Source organism: Solanum pennellii, chromosome 3, assembly GCF_001406875.1.
Source record: "Solanum pennellii chromosome 3, SPENNV200".
In the NCBI taxonomy this organism is placed as follows: Eukaryota; Viridiplantae; Streptophyta; class Magnoliopsida; order Solanales; family Solanaceae; genus Solanum; species Solanum pennellii.
Window position 1 is genome coordinate 8,771,199 of NC_028639.1, and position 16,420 is coordinate 8,787,618.

General features: G+C 34.2%; 1 long non-coding RNA gene across 1 annotated transcript; it reads right to left on the reverse strand.

Moving 5' to 3' along the window:
• Positions 1-1,055: 1,055 nt before the first annotated feature.
• LOC114076372 lies at positions 1,056-9,471 on the reverse strand. Its single transcript, XR_003577217.1, has 2 exons — positions 8,750-9,471; positions 1,056-1,338 (listed from the first exon to the last, which is right to left on the reverse strand). It is a non-coding gene; the product is annotated as an uncharacterized LOC114076372 (long non-coding RNA).
• Positions 9,472-16,420: the final 6,949 nt, after the last annotated feature.

Genomic DNA, 16,420 nt, shown 5'->3' on the forward strand with positions numbered 1-16,420 from the left:
TTTATCTCATTTTTATTTTAAAAAACAACAATGTCTTATTTCTCTTTTTTTAAGCAAATGACAAATATGCCCTAATTTATTTATAGGACATAATAATAATAGTAACCACCAGTATCAAAAATCTAAATCTACTACTAAAATAGAGATTTAGAATAGAAAATTATCTTTTGTCTAAATATTTTTAAAAACATAATTTTATATGAAGGCTTAAGTCATCTGCAGACCCTTAAAGTTGTCCGCATAATTCGTTTAGACACCTCAATTAAACATTATGTCTATTGAGCACCTTTACTGTTTAAAATATATACCTATAAAATACTTTTCAATTACATGGCATCATGAGTGTATTACAGGTCTATGGAAGCGCGTGAAGCCAGAAAATTATTTTGGCAGACCAATTGAAATGGAGATGTCAGAATTAGAAAAATTAAACCTTTTTTAAAATAGAAAAATTATAACTTAAACATATATAAGGGAAATTAAAAAATCCCTGGCATCATCTTCCCCAATTTGTCTTCCCTGCTCAATCCAATATTTTCATCAAGCAAATTCCTTTGCTACCATCCCTTTACATACCTCTTTCCCGTCTAATCCTTCATTCTTTCTTTCTTTCTAGCATCATGCTGTCATTATCGATATAGTCATAGTTGATTCTTCAACGGGAAAACATCAATTATTTACTAATAATTAGTCAAAAAACAAAAAATCAAATTACTGATAAAGATTTTAATTTGAGTTATAGAAGAGAATTTCATCAAAAATAAAAATTAAATCGAGTAAAGAATAATTATGGCGGAACGTTATTTTTTTCCGACAAGACTAATATGAATATGAAATAGTTTTCTTCGAAATCATTAAAGGAGAGAAGGCAAGTGTGTGTGGGAATCGACGTGAAAATAATGACGGAGAATGGGTGATTTTAGTCAGAACCGATTGTGTCACATCCGGGTTTACCCCCATAGACCTCTACATACACATAATATATAGTCGTATTGAGTATACATAGACCCTTCGTATTTATATAGCCTTCTATTTTTATTGCACATACATACATATAAGATAGAAAGATAGTCTCAGAGATTGTCTCATCTCATACCATCTAAACGTTTATCACAATAAGGGCATTGCCATACATAAAATATAAAGAAGCCACATGTAGGCTTATACAAGTCGTACACAATGAAAGTGGAATGAACATAAAAGTCTTAGAAAAATAAAGAGACTTCGTAGGCAAGATATTGGCATCGCCCTCGGAAAGTGAGGACCTACCCACTTTGATGATAGAGAATATCCAAGCCATCTTCAAGTCGTCCCGAATGAGCCTTCAAATACCGAAACCTAAAATGTTTTGGAAAAGGGAAGAAAATGGGGTTATTACTCCACATGTACTAAGTATGAGACCTTATGCACATATAAAAGCAAACCATGCTAAAAAGGGACATTTAGTCAAAACATGTCATTTTACCCCTTTAAAAGTCTAATGCAAAATCAAGCAATTCATACCAACCAACCAAACATTCTTACTAACTAAAACAAGTAATGTGTATCCCAACATACTTGAACCCATGATTTACAACAACCCTATCATCAAGGAATAACATCACAAGTATAAATAAGAGTCAATTATATCATAATAAGCAAGACAACTACTCATGAATCCTTATTAAGTCAACAAGTTCAATGACCAAGCAAAGCCCCATAACCTTACTCAATCAAGTAGCCTCAACAAGAAAACATAACCAATGTCCAACTTCACATAATATAACATTTAGATATACATTTCGTCATATTTTAACAATATAACCCAATACATACTCATAAATGAACTAATCAACATATAGTATCAATAATGTGCAAAGTTCATCATGTACATATCATATATCACCATAACATAAACATATATAAGAACATCCTCCTAAGACTCCCCTCGAGGCTTACTAGTCCAATGCTTAGGTAGAGTCATATACCCCTACCTAGACTAAGCTAGACCCCTTAGGTTATCCAAGTTAGAGTTCAAATCCTTTAATTCATTTTACCTTTTGGGAACATCTTGCCGTAACTGACATAGACCACATTAGATATTGTGGAATCCGGTGTCATAAAAAATCCTACACCGAAAGAAGGCGGACTACTTGCCAAGGTAGTACCAAAACATGAAACATAGCAACTACGTGGATCCACTAGCTAGTATTCCTATAGGAGCAACATATTTCAAGAACTAGGAGATATAGTTGGGACCCTTTTTATGCGCCATGCATTATAGTCTCCAATCTCAAGAGTAATGTAGTGTTCCTACCTTCCCTATGTGGGAAGGGACACTCCTCAATCTAGTTCAGTCGGTGCTAAGCTAGAGTCCCTTTTTGAAATGTCTTTAAGCCTTTATTTATCAATCATAGCTTAGTTTAGGTCATAGGGTCTACCCCTTGTATAATCATCATCATCAATAGCTCAATAATAATTGGATGAGTATAGTCCTTTCAACAAAATTTATGTAAGTGAGCTTAACACATTAGCATTTCATAGCATATCAAGGCACATTGATAGTTATCACTATCCTTATATCACATACACCTTAAACAACCTCACAACATAATCAAGACATTTCAATTCAACATCATACCACCCTATCATCCTAATATTGGGCATACTCCAATAACATCATGACTTAACTACAATCAATCACAATTGCAAGTAAAAATAGAGATTCCAAGACTTACCAAGTCTTTCTCATAGTTCATCATTTAGGCATTACCCTAAGACCTCAATTCAATCCAATTTATATGTTCAAAATCATAATTCAATAATCAATATAATAACAATACTAGAAGAGTCACTACACCATAATTCAATACCAAATCAATGATTAAAACAAAGTTACTTAGGCCAATTTCCATAACCTAGATTACTTCTCAAGATTTGCATGAAATACAACAATTCATTCTAATTTGTTAATGATTGGTGTAGCAACATCATCTAATAGTGATTTAACCCATAATCTATACAATTGAATCAATCACAACCTAATTTACATCAAGCTCAAACTAGGGTTAAGGGTTAAGGATCATAATCTTAAGTTTGAGCAAGGCCATTAAAATTGATCATAATCAAGTAAAGTTACATGTTAATCTATCAATTATATCCTAAATAAATCATAAACAACTCAGTTCACAATATCAATTTCGTAATTGGATGAAACCCACATGAAAACCCAACTTTTGAAATTCATTTTGAAGAAACCCTTTGAGGAAAGAGTCTCAAAGGTGAATTAGATCTCATACCTTAACGTTTGATGAAGATTTGATGGTGAATTCGTCCCTTTCCAGCCCCCAAACTTCCCCCTAGCTTGTATTCAATGGTGGTTTCCAATAGAGAGAGAAAGAAGAGAGAAGGAAGAGAGTTTATTTTGTGAGTTGTGTTTAGATTAATGAGGGTTGGGGGTATTTATATTGGGGCTTAATCAACTTAATTAGACTCCCTTAAACCTCTAACTAACCACCCTAACCCTTAATTAATTAAATGAGACTAACTTAAAATGTGCAGGAAATTCAAGACCCTCAATGACGGAACCCCGTCGACAGGCCGTCTGTGGGTCGACGGACAGGCCACCCTCCATCCTGCACATCCGTAGGTAAGTTCAGAGACTTGTGCAGGCAAGGGATTCCTCAAATTGGATAAGTGTGGGACGACACTGACATCGACGCCCCGTCAGTCCATGCACGGACCGTAGCCTGTCCCGTCGATGCAAACTGCCAGGCAGTGTTGCCTCAACCTGCAGGGGTCCTCCTCAAAGGACCTTGGTTGATCTTTGAGGAGTCGTACCTGGATGTTTCGACCATGAAACAACTTAATCATCTATTATCTACCATTTCACCACTTTTCATAAATTTTCGACTCCTAAAAGTTAGTCAAATAGGCTAAGGCACACTAGTACCCCTTTGAACCATCTTCCGGACGTCATGGACGTTCTTAGATGTTTTGGTTCTTAACTTCCTAAATGATCTATATTCATTAAAATAGGTCTTAAAAAAGTGCTTAGACCCGATGACACCTATGTTATGCTCTAAAACTCGTCTTGGATTTTCAAAGTGTTGTATTATCCCCCCCCCCCCCCCTTAGGAACATTCGTCCCTGAATGACATTAAAACTCTTTTGAAGAAAGGATTAGATTCATGACTAGCATCCCAACCAATAAACAATATCAAATCAACATAAATCATATCATTTCAACAAGGCAAATTTCAAAACTCCAATTATCACACATAAAGCTCAAAACACTTCATCATGAGTATTATCCTTCTCACAACACACATTAGGTCAACATACATTACATGAGTCAATTAGCACAAAGTTCAACTTAACAACATGATACATATCATTTCATAAAGACTTACCATATCAAAATGCACAATATAACTCAAATACACCAAAAAGACAAAATTCAAGTTTTTAGAGGTACTACTTCAATACTATCACCTGCAAAAGCTCGATACCAAACATTAGTATCGATGATGAAGTAAATAATAAAAGTAAGGTTTACAAAAAAATATATAATAATAAAAATAAAGAATGACTAAGTTATGAAAAATCGATTAATCTTATGATTTAAAAAAAATCGACTTTTCAAATCAACAGAGTCGCCACTTGATTTTTTAGTAAAATCAAGAAAACTTATAATTATTTTTCAAAAGATAAAACAGATAAAATCAGTTGAAAAAGGATTCGAAGTTCAAATGTACATTCCGAGAAGGTGTTAGGCCCTTGGGATGCCCGTTAACTCGCTGTTGACCGACGATTTGACTAAAATGACTTTGACTTAAATTTTCCATCTTTGACCAATAATGTTCATTTTTAAATTATTTATTTACTTACTATTATTATTTTCTAATTAATCTATTTAGGGAAAGAAGGAGATCATTTAAAAAGGGTACTGACCTAAAATGGTTGATAAATAAAAGCTAAGTAACTCGTACAAAATAAATATTTAAATATTTTTTATTTATTTATTTTCAATATAAAGAAAAATGGCAATCTTAGGAATTTAATTAAATTAAACCATGAATTGAACAAAGTTAGTTAAAATAATACAAAAAAGAGTTAAAAGGAAGAGAGTATTAAATTTGGGCCTTGGTCCAAATATTAGGGAAAATTTTCAAAATGTCAATATTTTGACATTTAATAGGACTCATTGTCAATACTTTCAATATTTAGTAAAAATGTCAAAAAAAATTGTTAAAAACAAAAAGGAGATATTAAGGGGAGAGAAAAATATTAAAAAGAAACAATTGTAAAAGTCTTATCAGTTACAAAAATTCAAAAAACAAAGAATTAATTGACAATTCATCAAAATACAACAACTTCCATCTCTTTCTTCTTCTTTCACAATGTTCTAAAAAATACACCTATCACCATTGTTCTAAAAATTCAATATTCAATTTTCTTAATTTTTTTTGTTTCTAAACATGCTTATTTACCATACATTATCATATTTGAAGCAATTTGTTCTACTAAAGCATCATTTTGACGTTATGAAATTATAATTTATCTTTATAAATGTCTGAAATTTTATGAAGTTATTTGGCTATCATGTTAAGGTTATGAATTTTATGTATCTCCTTTTAAGAAATTTTTCAATATTCAAAATACAATATTCATGTATTCATGGTATAGGTATTAATCCATCTTACATATGTATTTTATTTTGCTTATCTCCAATATCACTTTGTATACCAAATAGTTTGTATGTAAATTTGATTTTGTATTCGTCTTAATGTATACCATAAAGTTTGTATTTAGATTTGATTTCGTATTCGTCCTAATGTATACCATAAAGTTTTGTATTTATATATTATTTTCGTATTCATTCTCAACTATAAATAGCCAAAATACAATTTATTTATGTATTCATTATATGTGTATTCATCCTAATTGCATCAGTCAAATAGTTTTGTATTTTATTTTGCACATTATATGTTTATACCAACTAGTTTATCTTTGATTTCTTATTCATTCACAATTTTAAATAATCAAAATGCAGGTTTGTACTTAAGATTATCACTTTGTAAAAAAAATTTAACTACAAACTACTAAACATTCAAAATACTCTCAAATACTTTTGAAAAACAACTCAATACCTAAATGCTAATGTAGATTCTACTAAATTTGAAATATAAAAACAAATAATAAAAAAAGATCAACAAAAATTATTTTAAATGCTAAAAATCTGAAATACATAAATATTTGATGAGTATATTAACAAATTCACATAAAAATTTTTAAAAAATGACGGAAAATCCTCAGTACATACAATCCAAAAATTCAACATAATGTGTGATTTTGAAACCAAAATCTCGCAAAATAAATGATGAATTCAAAAATACCTTTATCAATTGAGAGGTTTGATTAATTGATAGATCTGAACAAATTGTTACGAACTTGAATAATTAGTTCTTCTTCAACAATGAGAGAGAATAATAGTGAAATTTTGATGAAAGAAAAAAAAGAAGAGAAAAGTGAATGATGGGGATGGTGAAAACTGAAAAGTTGATGAAAGAGAAAAAAAAAATTGAAAAGTGAAAGATGAAAAATAAATTTGATGGTACTGAAGCATATGAAGAAGTGTAAATGGATAATGAATGTAGAATTTGATTCAAAATTGGACTCTTTTGAGAAATAAAATTTGAATACAAATCACTTTCTAAAATATTGACATTTTGACATTTTCAATAATTATTTTAAAATGTAGATGTTTTTACTAATTAAGTTATGGATTGTGACTAGTTTGCTAATTTTTTCATATTTAGTAACGTATCCTAAATCTAAAGTGACCCAAAAATGGATCTTGCCCCATTTTGGACCTATTGGGCTTGTTGGAATTCCCTTTGGACCTCTGGCCCTATTTTTTTAAAAAAGGATGTGTATACGGTTTGTGTATACCACTGTGTATAGGCCGTATTCTGTTCTTTTCTCTTGTATATTGGACTGTATATACTCAAAATACATATCCTAGTTGATCTCCTCAAGCACCTATATATTTTTTTGACCTTTCTATCGTGTATACATTGTATACTAGTGTATACTGCTGTATATGATCTATATCCAGCCCGTTTTGGACTTTCCGAAACCTGTATTTTTGTTTGAATTTTATGATTACACCTTCATTGTCCTTACTTCCCGCATTTGACCTGTATATCGATATTTCACGAAGTATACCAGTGTATACAGCATATATACAACTGGCATACCACCTCTCCCTTGGGTCTTTGAGACTTAGAAAAATGCAGCTCCCAGCCTTATATTGCCTTCACTTTGCTTATTATTAATTTCGGCAAACAACTGGTCCGAACAACAAAATGGAGCATTTATGGCTCGACTCGGAATGCCGGAAAATAAAGAAGTCCGTGAAGACTCGAAACGGATTCACATAAAAATAGAAAAAAGCAAGAAAAAGATGAGAATTAGTACTCAAATATAACATCTTAAACCGCAACTCCAAATGAAAGCAAATTTCATCAATTTTAAAAAGTAAGCCAATTAAACATATTCCAAGCAAAGTAAACCCATCAATTTGAAGTTGAATGAATTAGCAAATGGTGGAAAAAATATTTTTACAAATAAAGGGTCACTTGAGTAACTCAAATACAACATCTTTAACCGCAACTCCAAATGAAAGCAAATTTCATCAATTTTAAAAAGAATATATATATAGTGACCAAGGGAAACCAATTAAACAGATTCCAAGCAAAGTAAACCCATCAATTTGAAGTTGAATGAATTAGCAAATGATGGACAAAATATTTTTACAAATAGAGGGTCACTTGATTAGCAAATGGACATGTTGGATTAAATATGATGCCTCTGTATGGCAATTTGACAGTAGAAGGCAAACAAGAGTATAAGAAAAAATAGAAACAGAAACTAGTGATGTATACTACCTTGTGAATTAAATAGACAAAAGCAAAACGATGAATATATGTTGTCACAATTGTAGGTAGCAAACAAGGTAATCAACATGTAAGCATGATAGAAAAAACTTGAAATAAAACGAAAGTCATGAACTTAGACGAAACTAAATTTTACAGGAGGCTCTTAGAGAAAAAGGAAAAGGACAAGATACACAAGCTGCTATACACTAAAACCTGCCAATTCTCACAATCTACTAGAACTAGTTTATGGTAGGCATGGAAATCTCATATGGTAAAGAAAAACACACTCAACCAATACCAAATAATAGATATGCTAAATAAGCAAACGAACCCGCTCATGGTATCCTTCGAACCGGCCATAACCTGGAGGGGTGACAGAAACTCACTTAAGGCATGACAAGCTAACCTAAATAAAAGTTTCATATCATCTAGTGACAAATATAAAAGAAACGGTACTTGGGAAAAAGAAGAGACTGCCATAATGTTTCCTAAGAAAAAACAAAGATAGACACGTTGAAGAATAAAACAAAGTGAACAACATCTTGACGATTAACAGGCGAATAACATGAACTTTAAAGCAAGCATGACAACCATGAATTTAGGAAGAACACAGTCAGCAATATAAACTCGAACGAATATCAAACTATCTTTTGAATACGAAAATAAGCAACCATAATAAATTATCGAGTGAGCTCCACTACAAGTTGAAACCAACAACGAGTTGAAGCAAACATTCGAGATTATAGCACTTCTATATCTCTAAGCAGTCCAAGATCAAATAGTCATCACATCACAATAAAAGAGAGCTAAATCAAAATGAGTTTCACCTTTTCGAGGGCAGACGAACTGACACAAAAGACGAGCTTGGAGACGATTCTTCCACAACACGAGTTCGAATCTCAAGCGGCTGACCACGAAATGCAAACCAGACTCGAAGAGGTTTTCTCACGACTTAGGACTAAAGAAAATGTATAAAATTTCTTTAGTATAAGTGTGACTGTTCCAAAGAAATCCCACATTTTTCTTGGCTCTAAATTTTCCAGATTTCTTCCTCTATTTTTTCTAACCTCTATCTCACTATCCTCTCGCTTTAACAAATAAGAAGAGGGGGCTATTTATAGGAGAAGAACTAGCTTAAAATTTGAGGGGTGAAACGGGAGGGACCTTGGGGTGAATTCAAAAATTGAAATTTGAATTCCCCTCTAGCAGACAAGGTTATTAATGGAATGGTACGATTCTTGTCCCATTCTTCAACGAAAAAAGTGTTACAACCGTCCGATTACGCGCAAGGACGAGGGAGCAAAGAGATGGGGACACGTGGACGATTCTCGAACGGTCCTTGTACGGAGATCACACGTTGAGAGGAGAGGACGACTCAAGTGGTATTGGATCGATTTGTGGCTGGGTTGGACGAGTTTCTGGGTTGTTGGACTGGGTTTCATTTATTTTTTTGGGGCTCTTCACGTTAACAGTGAAGAAGAAGAAGAAACACACAGGAGTTCGGTCGGATCATATGGGAGAATCGGGTTGGGAGTTGAGTTATTTGAGTGGGCTAGGAATGGTTTCTTTTTGGCAGAAAAAGAAGGAAAAATTACATAAATTAATACATTTTAAAAAATAATTACTGATTTTAGCGATACTTTTTGTTTATTACCATTTATAGTAATACTGTGATAAATTTGTAATATGTATTAAAATTGTATTATAAATGAATTAAAAGCGATCAAGTGAAAAAAAAATATTGTTGCTATAAATGATAAATATTTTATTAATATAGCACATTTATGTAAATTTCCCAAAAAAGAATTGGGCTGGAAGCAATAAAGGCCCAAAACTTTGATCGCTGAATGGGTTTAAGGATTTCACTAATAACTAAATAATATGAATTAATATAAATTAATTAATGAGCTTCTTAATCTTAACAAAATAAAATAATTATTTTAATTATAAACTAATTAACCTAAAATATAAGTTATAATTTAAACCACACTAGTTGTCTAAATATTTTACTAGAACTAAAATATTTTGAAAATATATTAATTATATACATAATATGTAAATACTTATATTAACTAAAAATAATAAAAAGTGAAAACTAATTAAAATAAACTTGAAAAATATTTTAAATTTTATAAAACTAACTATTCTAAATCGTTTGGGAATTAAGAAGCTCGATGATTGATTTATATAGTGGAGGGTCAAAATTGGGTGTCAACATCCATGATACGCTCAAACTTACTTCTCAAATAAGAAGTATAGCGGTCGTATCTAGTAAAGAACTCAACTAATGAGGTTGGGATCGTTCCCATGAGAAAAATAGTTCAGTCTTAACTTTAATCTATTATTACTATTATTTAGTCAATTATTTCCTTAGAAAACAAAAGACAATAAAATGGGGGTTTTTATTTCTAAATTAATGAAAATAACTAACTAAATTAAAGTAACCACTAACAGATTCAAATCTTGGAGTTTAATCAATTAATAAAAGTAACTAGGGTTTAAGTGTTCCCCACAGGTTCCTAACTTGATAATTCTAACTATAACAATTCTTTCCTAGTATCTTGCATGCAAAGTGATAAGTTATGTATTTCTAAATCCTTGGTCCGGCATCTAGAAAATTTCACTCCGCACCTTGGTCCGGCTACGTGTGTTGCTATACTAACCCTTACCTTTACCTCATATTAAGCATTGTATTTGATATTTGACTAAGTTGTTACCTCGTGCCAATCGACACTAGCCTGTTAGATAGTATATACTAAATCTATGTTGATATTTCTTTTCCTATTATCTACTTCCTTGGTCCGGCAAGTATCATTAAGGCGAGTTCTAACGTTGGCCATCCGTTAAAAAGACTTCTAAACGAAAGAATTATCAATACATGCAAGACACTATTTTGGAATTGTTATTTTAGTTAGATTTTACCTCATTATTCATCCATGATTCCCACAACCCTAGTTATGGAGTTTAGTTACCAATAGTCATAATCACAATATTCATATATTTAATATAAGAATTCATGCACTTACTTTGATGAGAAAGAATAAAATCCAGAAATTCACTTGATTAATCAACAAAATCACCAACAATCAATTTCAGCGAAAATGTAACAATCAAAAAATCTATCCAAAAAGTCTACTAACTAAGAGTCTAACATAAAAGAGTCTAACCCCAAAAAAGAGGTTTTTCGAACTATTTATAAAAAATAAAAACCTAATAAAAGAAGGACTCTAATTACTTAAAATCTGTCAAAATGCGGCTGGGTCGACGGACCTCGTGACGGACCGTCGTGGTTATGACGGGCCGTCATGGCCTCTGTCGTCCCATACTTTACAAATTCTTCTGCTGCTCTCTTCATTACCCTCGACGGCAGGTATGACGGACCGTTCCAAGCACGACGGTCCATCGAGGGTCTCCGTTCCATAACACTTAAACTTCTTGGAAATTAGGTACTGGACTACTCTCTGATCATTGCGACGAACCAGCACGACGGACCGTCGTGGCTTTGACGATCCGTCATAAACTTCCATAATCACACACTGAGTCAGACTTTCCCATCTTCCTTCAGCAGCTTCTCTACGATGCCACCTACGGACCGTCACAAGCTCGACGGACCGTCATAAGCTCCATAGGTGGTCTCTTCTGCATTTCTCGCTCAAAAACTTCCGCGTTCGTCTTTGGAAAGATTTCCTGCAAATAAAGAGAAACTTACATAAAAATCAATACAAAAAGGCTTTTGGACACACACTAAACTTAAGGAAAAAGCATTAAAAATACCGTGAAACCCCGATATATCAATCCACAACTACCCATGTGGAATCATATGACTTTTGAGTCCAAGGTAAACCCACTACAAAGTCCATATTGATGTCTTCCCACTTCCAAGTATGAATTTGGATCTCCTGTTGTAAGCCACCCAGCTTTTGATGTTCGGCCTTTACTTGTTGGCAATTTGGACACTTAGCGACAAACTCTGCTATGTCCCTTTTCAAACCTTCCCACCAATATATTTCCCTTAGGTCATGGTACATTTTTGTCAAACCCGGATGAATGGAGTAGCGGGACCCATGGGCTTCTTTTAGAATCCGGTCCCTCAACCCATCTACATCGGGAACACACAATCTCTCTTGGTACCTTAACACACCATACCCCCAAGGAGAATGACTCATTTAACTTGTCGAGAACCAATTCTTTCAACTCCATTAATGGTTGATCAAGGTGTTGTTTGGACTTCACCTCAACCACCAATGTTGACTCAGAGTTATGACGGACTATAGCACCCTCATTCAGAGAACCTTCCAGCCTCACCCCCAACCTAGCCAACCTATGAACTTCCCTCGCTAGGTCCTTCTTGGCTTCGTCAATGTGGGATACACTACCCATAGTCATACGACTTAGGGCATCCGCAACCACATTAGCCTTGCCGGGGTAATAGAGGACACTCATGTCATAATCTTTCAACAACTCTAACCACATCCTTTGCCGGAGGTTCAACTCTTTTTGGGTAAACACATATTGGATACTCTTATGGTCGGTAAAGACATCAACGTGAACCCCATACAGATAATGCCTCCAAATTTTAAAAGCAAACACCACGGTCACTAACTCAAGGTCATGAGTGTGATAGTTTCACTCATGTACCTTAAGTTTCCTAGAGGCATATCTATCACTTTCCCGTGTTGCATAAGCACACACCCCAAACCTACTCGGGATGCGTCACAATACACAACAAACCCCTTTGTACCCTCCGGTAAAGTCAACACCGGAGCAGAAGTGAGCCTATCTTTCAATAATTGGAAACTTTTCTCACACGCCTCCGACCACTCAAATTTCTTACTCTTTTGGGTCAAAGTAGTCAAAGGAGATGCAATGGACGCAAAACCATCCACGAACCTCCGATAATAACCCGCTAGACCCAAAAACACCTAGTATCTGTTGGATTCAATGGTCTAGGTCAATTCTTCACCGCCTCTATTTTCCTTGGGTCTACCTCAAATCCTTCACTATAGATGATATGCCCAAGAAATGTCACCAACCTCAACCAAAACTCACACTTGCTATATTTTGCAAACAATTAATGTTCTTTAAGGGTTTGCAATACCACCCTCAAATGACCCATGTGATCATACTCATTCTTCGAATATACCAAGATGTCGTCAATGAAGAAAATGACAAATGAATCTAGGTAATTTTGAAACACCCTATTCATTAGGTCCATAAATGCCGCTGGAGCATTAGTGAGACCGAAAGACATCACCAAAAACTCATAGTGCCCATACCTAGTCCTAAAGGTCGTCTTTGGTGTATACTCACTTCTCACCCTAAGTTATTGATACCCCGACCTCAAGTCAATCTTAGAAAAGTAGCTTGCCCCTTGGAGTTGATCAAACAAGTCGTCAATCCGAGGGAGAGGATACTTGTTCTTGATTGTGACCCAACATACTTGAACCCATGATTTACTACAACCCTATCATCAAAGAATAACATCACAAGTATAAATAAGAGTCAATGATATCATAATAAGCAAGACAACTACTCATGAATCCTTATTAAGTCAACAAGTTCAATGACCAAGCAAAGCCCCATAACCTTACTAAATCAAATAGTCTCAACAAGAAACCATAACCAATGTCCAACTTCACATAATATAACATTTAGATATACATTTCATCGTAATTTAACAATATAACCAATACATACTCATAAGTGAACTAATCAACATGTAGTATCAACAATGTGCAAAGTTCATCATGTACATAAAATATATCATCATAACATAAACATATATAAAAACATCCTCCTAAGACTCTCCTCAAGGCTAACTAGAGCAATGCTTAGGTAGAGTCACATACCCCTACCTAGACTAAGCTAGACCCCTTAGGTTATCCAAGTTAGAGTTCAAATCCTTTAATTCATTTTACCTTTTGGGAACATTTTTCCGTAACCGACATACACCATTAAGCTAGTGTGGAATCCGGTGTCATAAAACCCTACACCAAAAGAAGGCGGACTACTTGCCAAGATAGTAAGGAAACATGAAACATAGCAACTACGTGGATCCACTAGCTAGTATTCCTATGGGGGCAACATAGTTCAATAACTAGGAGATATAGTTGGGACCCTCTTTATGCGCCATGCATTATAGTCTCCAATCTCAAGAGTAATGTAGTGTTCCTACCTTCCATATGTGGGAAGGGACACTCCTCAATCTAGTTCACTCGGTGCTAAGCTAGAGTCCCTTTTTGAAATGTGTTTAAGCTTTTATTTATCAATCATAGCTTAGTTTAGGTCATAGGGTCTACCCCTTGTGTAATTATAATCATCAATAGCTCAATAAGAATTGGATGAGTATAGTCCTTTCATCACAATTTATATAAGTGAGGTTAACACATTAGCATTTCATAGCATATCAAGGCACATTGATAGTTATCACTATCCTTATATCACATACACCTTAAACAACCTCATAACATAGTCAAGACATTTCAATTCAACATCATACCACCCTATCATCCTAATATTGGGCATACTCCAATATAACATCATGATTTAACCACAATCAATCACAATTGCAAGTAAAAATAGAGATTCCAAGACTTATCAAGTCTTCCTCATAGTTCATTATTTAGGCCTTACCCTAAGACCTCAATTCAATCCAATTTATATGTTCAAAATCATAATTCAATAATCAATATAATAACAATAGTAGAAGAGTCACTACACCATAATTCAATACCAAATCAATGCTTAAAACAAAGTTACTTAGGCCAATTTCCATAACTTAGATTACTTCTCAAGATTTGCATGAAATACAACAATTCATTCTAATTTGTTAATGATTGGTGTAACAACATCATCTAATAGTGATTTAACCCATAATCAATACATATGAATCAATCACAACCTATTTACATCAAGCTCAAACTAGGGTTAAGGGTTAAGGATCATAATCTTCAGTTTGAGCCAAACCATCAGAATTGATCATAATCAAGTTAAGTTACATGTTAATCTATCCATTATATCCTAAATAAATCATAAACAACTCAGTTCACAATATCAATTTCATAATTGGATGAAACCGACATGAAAACTCAACTTTTGAAATCCATTTTGAAGGAACCCTTTGAGGAAAGAGTCTCAAAGGTGAATTAGATCCCATACCTTAACGTTTGATGAAGATTTGATGGTGAATTCGTCCTTTTCCAGCCCCCAAAACCTCCCCCTAGCTTGTCTTCAATGGTGGTTTCCAATAGAGAGAGAAAGAAGAGAGAAGGAAGAGAGTTTATTTTGTGAGTTGTTTAGATTAATGAGGGTTGGGGGTATTTATATTGGGGCTTAATCAACTTAATTAGACTCCCTTAAACCCCTAACTAACCACCTAACCCCTTAATTAATTAAATGAGACTAACTTAAAATGTGCAGAAAATTCAAGACCCTCACAGACGGAACCCCGTCAACAGGTCATCTTTGAGTCGACGGACTGGCCCCCCTCCGTCCTGCACATCCGTAGGTAAGTTCAGAGACTTGTGCAGGCTAGGGCTTCCTTAAAATGGCTAAGTGTGGGACGACGGTGGTATCGACGCCCCGTTAGTCCACACACGGACCTTAGCCTGTCTCGTCGATGCAAACTGCCCAGGCAGTGTTGCCTCAACCTTCAGGGGTCCTCCTCAAAGGACCTTAATTAGGGAGTCGTACCGGACGTTTCGACCATGAATCAACTTAAACACCTATTAGCTACCCTTTCACCACTTTTCATAAATTTCCGGCTCCTAAAAGCTAGTCAAATAGGATAAGGCACGCTAGTACCCCTTTGAGTCGTACCGGACGTTTCGACCATGAAACAACTTAAACACCTATTAGCTTCCCTTTCACCACTTTTCATAAATTTCCGGCTCCTAAAAGCTAGTCAAATAGGATAAGGCACGCTAGTACCCCTTTGAACCAACTTTTGGACGTCATGGACGTTTTGGTTCTTAAACTTCCGAAATGACCTATATTCATTAAAATAGGTCTTAAAACAGTGCTTAGACTCCATGATACCTATGTTAGGCTCTAAGATTCGTCTTGGATTTTCAAAGTGTTACAGATTGTGTATACTAGCAAAGAAAAAACTAGGAAACATGAACGTCCGGGTGGGTGGGTGCCTGGCTGGGTCTTTGGCAAAGAAGAAAATGGGGAGAAAGGTTTTTTCATTTTTTTTGGGGGGGTGGGGGGCTGAAATCAAATTTTATTTTATTTTATTCTTAATGTATTTTTTTAATTGTTATTATGGGCCCAAGGCCACATATCTTCTTCTGATTAGCTATCATGCCATGTCATCGCGAGTGAATAACACACAATTTATCTTTGTAGTTGATGTAAAAAAATGTTCAATAGGTATTTTTTTTACTAATAAAGGTGTTCGTAAAATATATAGATACTTTAAGTGGCTACGGATGACTTAAGCCTTATATGAATAACATATTATACCAAATAAAATAATATATATATATATATATATA